The following is a 4,888-nucleotide window of genomic DNA, read 5'->3' as shown; positions in this document are numbered from 1 at the left end:
ATGGGTGCGTTGCTAAGGCCGCTCGTAGCAACGGAGCCGCTTCCACCTCGGCCTCGGAGGAGCCCCCAACCCGCCCCGCCCTCCGGATGCCCTAGGCCCCCCGCCCCACCAGGCGACCCACTCAGGTGGCCCTAGCAAGAAGAGCGGGGGAGTGAAGGCTGCCAGCTGTGTGTCCCTCACAGGCCTGCCCCTGCCCCTCCCTCCTGAAAGTCCATGGCGCCCCCCAACTCCCCACACCCCCATCCCCGGCATTGCAGGTGTTCTCCGGATGGAGAAACTGAGGCTCAGAGAGGGAGACTGCCAGGGTCACCCAGGCCAGAATCCCACCCAAGGTCTTCCCCTAGCCCCAGTTCCCAGCCCCGTCCCCATCTTGGGAGGGCGGGTCCCCATCTTGGTTCTCTTCCAGCCCAGCGCAAAGGGTGCACTTTCCTCCGAGGTTTCTGGAGACATTACTTGGGAACTTTCCTCCAAGCTCTACCTGGGGACCTCTGAAAGGCCCAACCGGGGGCCCCTGAGGGACAGACGCAGCATCTAGACCACTACCCACTCCCAGTGGCCTCAGCCTCTCTCTCCTTCCAATGGAGCCCCTGGCCCTGGTGCTCCCACTTACCCTGCCAGGTCCCACAGTTCTGTCCCCAGCTTTCTGCCTGTGACTGTCCCTCCCCTCTGTCCCTCCCCTCCTGCCCTGAAGTTCTGACAGCCCCGTGAGGTCTCTGGTAATAAATGGTACTGTAGTGACCTTTCCTTCTCTGGGGGTCACCCTGGCCTGCAGAGGGGGACAGGATGCCAGTCTCCCTGGGAGGAGGGAGGGACAAAGGAAGCTGCCACTTTGGCTTTGAGACTCAAGACAGACCCAGCTTCACCATCAGGGCAGGTGCAGCCAACATTTATTAGCACCTACTGTGTACCTGGCTGGTGCTAAGCCTTGTACTGCCTTAGAGCTGCAGGTCCTTACCTCAGCCCTGAGACCACCATCACCCCTATTGTACAGAAAGGAAAACTGAGGTTCAGAGAAGGTCTCCACGACTCATACCTGGGTCTCCCCGGCTGGGTAACATAGAGGTCAGGGGGTGGCAGTCGCTGTGAGTGGGAGCCATCCAGGCAGACTGCTCGGAGGAGGCACCAGGGCAGGTGGAACGGCTTCAGGTCTGATGTGTCATGCTGCGAGAGGACCCCAACTCAGAATCTGGCTATGGGACCAGGTCCTGGCACCACTGATTCTGTGGCCTCGAGCAAGATTCTTCTCTGAGTCCCCGTCTCCTCTTGGGTAGAGCCAGTTTCAGAGCTAAGGTGAGCAGCAGTGGTGATGTGTTAGGGCTTGGCACCAGGATGGGCCCCAAGGTAGGGGCCAGGTGAAGGAGAGGCCCAGGGGCTGGGACGTGGGGTGCAGAGGCTGTTAACACGGTCCTGCTGACCTCAGCCGGGCGCCAGTGCTGCCAGAGGACGTGGCACAGCTGAGGAGCGTCAGAGCAGCCTCCCTGGGGGGAGGGAGGAGAGGTAGCCACTCCAGCTGCAGGTGAGTGGAGGTGGGGCAGGGCTGCATGAGAAGAAGCCCAGAGACCCATCAAGGTACAAGCTGCTCCCAGATCCCTCTACGGCCTCAGGGTCACTTTCACCCTGGGGCCCACCTGCATTGAGTCTGGGACAAAATCTGTCTGGGGTGTAGTTAACCCACCACACAGCACAGGGGTCTGGGTATTTCATTCTGGGCATGGGGGCTGCTGTTGAACTTCTGGAAGCCCAGTGCATCGTCTGCAGAATGGGGGACATCTGGCCCACTCCGCAGGTGACATGAGGCTGTCCTGTGTATTAGTCCAAGTGCCCGGCACACACAGGCACTCGGGAAAAGTCAGCTGTTGCCAGAGAAGGATGTGCAGGGGGCTGTGCATACAGTGAAGGCGAGTTTAAGGCCTTGAAGGCCCCAGGCAACAAGAAAAGACAGCAGGCCTCCGTGGTGAAGAGCGTAGTTCCTGCCTGCTCGGGGAAGATGCAGCAGTACCCCCAGGGAGGAGTGGCAGGCTGGGCACCACTGCTGAGGTTCACCCACCGGGGTGCTCAGCCCCGGCAGGTCAGGCAAAGCCCACTGCCCGCTACTGTGGGGCAGAAGTGGAGGGGCCGGGGCCTGGAGGGGCAGCAGGAAGGTGGCACTGAACTGGGCTGGGCACTTGGTGGCCCCTAATCTCTGCACCTGCAGTGTCCTCTGACTCCTTCCCCTCACCACCAGAGGGCCCCTGCCTCCTCCCAGACTAATCATATGGGCGGTGGGGGGTGGGGGCAGGCGGGCGGTCAGGGTTGGGACCAAGGAGTCCTTTCCAGTCTCCCCACCCCCTGCTCCATACTCTTCCTCCCCCTCAACACATTGTCTTTACTCTTCAGCCAAAATAACTTCTCTTAGGTCCCCAAACACCGCTGGTTGACACCCCTCCATCCCTCTGCTCACACTGTTCCCTCTGCCTGGACTGACCCCAAATCTTATCTAGCTGGCGAACCCCTGGACATCCTTCAAAACCCAGTTTGGATGACACGTCGGCTATGAAGACTTCCTGTCCCCCCAGGAGCAGAATCAATCACTTCCTTATCTTGTGCAGTTACATGATGTATCACATCAGATAACAATCTGATTAAGGTAATCTCCTCCTACAAGACTGAACCGTCCCCCGGGGCAGGAACCAGGGTGTCTGCTTCTGGAGCTGCCGAGAGGGAAAGGGAGGCTTTTTCCCTTTGCCTAAGCCACTGCCAAGCTGTGTGCCTGGGGCTGCCTCGCCCTAGAAGGGGTGCCTTTTTCTAATTTGTACAGAGGAGCAGGAGTGGCTCTGGAGATAAACTAGTCCGGTTGGTCAAGGTGTGTCAGGGGGATGGAAGTTTGCATCATGGTTGGCCCTTCTCAGTGTGTGACCTTGGACAGGACACTTCACCTTAGTTTCCTCATCTGTAATCTGGGGCTGTCACCTACCGAAGTGGCTGCAAAGAGCAGATGGGACAAGACCAGTGGACAAGGCAGGCGAAGTCCTGGAAGGGCACCTGGAGCAGAGGAAGCAGTCCTCAGAGTTGGCTGCCACCAAGCAGGTGAGAGGGGCCAGGCCTGGGGCCTGTGGGTGTGCCACCGGAGGACAGAGAGGAAAGGGCCAGTGCCCTGAAGTCAGGTGGATCCAGGTTTGAATCTGCCCCACCAGATGGCCGACTAAGGGCCCTTGCCAAGTGCCTCTTCTGGATTATAACCCCTGCCTCTCAGGCTACTGCAGGGACAGTGAAGTGATGGATGGCACACTGTAGATGCTCATTAAATGACTGTTGCCTTCTGCCCAAGACGGCAGCTGAGATGCACGCCAGGGTGGCACTGAGGCTGAGGCCCCAGAAAGCCCAAGCATCTCCCAGGCCTCCCAGGGTTGGCAGGGCCCCAGGGATGAGGTGGGGCCCAAAGGCCCCCCAGCAGTGCCTGGTATCCCCCACCTTGGCCCTCACACCCCATCCTGCCTCCCCCGAGTTTGGAACCAAAAGTTACCTAGGTGTTGCCTTCGTCCCATTCGGCGCTTGGCCCCGCCCTAGACAACCCAAACCCACTTAGGAGGCTCTCCTTGGGCCCTAGAATGTAAATAGGCAAAGGTAGCTGGAAACTAATTGCAAAATTTATTCCAGGGCTGCGGGCACTGTGGGGGCCTTAAGGGCACTTCTCATTTGGGGGCTGGGAGTCGCCAGCCTGGCCAGGGGTACACGTTTCAGGGGGGAGGGGTGGGGACTGAGACAGGGTGGTCGAAGGCGGGGGCGGGGATGCCCAGTCATCTCCAGCTGGGCAAGCTCAGCGCAAGCTGCAACGGCAACGTGAAAGCAGGACAGACAGTGGATGCCCAGCCCGGCGACAGAGGACAGCTGAGGCCCCTCCCCTGTGTCTGGCCCTGCAGAGTGTCTTTCAGGACATAGGACAGGAGTTGAGGCCAGGGAGTTGAGGCCCAGCTTCAAGGGTGTACAGTAAGGAACCCAATGGGAGGGGCCAGTGAAAGACGGCTCATCAGCAATGTCCCTGATCTGGAGACCCATACACCCTCCCCAAGATCACCCGGCTTCCCACCCACAGAGACTCTGAGCCCCTCGCAGGCCATGCTGCTGGTCCTCTAGTGGGCTGGGGGCGGGGGGGGGGGGTGGGCAAGCTCTCCTCTGGATTGGAGTGAGGGCTCAGAAATAATGACCCAGCACCACCCATGGGGTACGTGGTATGAGGGTGTTTGGGAAGAATCCATGGGCTGGTCTTGGTGCTAATCCCCAGTCCCAGCCTCAGACCTCAAATCTGTCCCCTGCCCCTCCACATACACACCTTTCAAGGAGTATCTAAATTAAAAAACAAATAAAACAAAAACAAACAAAAAACTTCTTGACTACAGCTTTGCAGATAAATACCAGCCTGGAGGGCCAACCGTGGGTGGGGCTAGAACGTTGATTGTGCCAAACTTCTCCCCTGCCGGGAAAGGGTTAGAAAGATGATTGCAGCAAAATTCTTTGCAGATAACATGTCAAAATTCTCCCCTGCAGACGTCAGATGGGATAGAAGGTTTAGGGAGGAGGTCTTTGGGTCCTAACCAGTCTCCCAGTATCCTCTAGGGCCCAACAGTCCCTTGCCTAATTTTGCAAACTCTGTTATCCCTGGTTTACAAAACAGAGGGCTTCCCTCCTGGTCTCTGTGAGGGAGTTCTGGAGACCCTCTCCTCTCCTCTCCCCGCCAGCTGATGTCCGCTCAACTTCTCTCTGCCTCTGTTTCCAGGAGAGGGGGAAGGGATGACCTCTGACTCAAGGGACATTGAGGCCCACCAGGGAATCCGAACCCCCTCCCTGGGCCTGTGCGCCAGACTCCAGGACAGACAGCTGGGAGCAGGGGGAGGGAGGGAGTGGCTAGCAG

Source organism: Eschrichtius robustus, chromosome 10, assembly GCF_028021215.1.
Source record: "Eschrichtius robustus isolate mEscRob2 chromosome 10, mEscRob2.pri, whole genome shotgun sequence".
Taxonomy (NCBI): domain Eukaryota; kingdom Metazoa; phylum Chordata; class Mammalia; order Artiodactyla; family Eschrichtiidae; genus Eschrichtius; species Eschrichtius robustus.
This window is presented reverse-complemented; position numbering follows the sequence as displayed.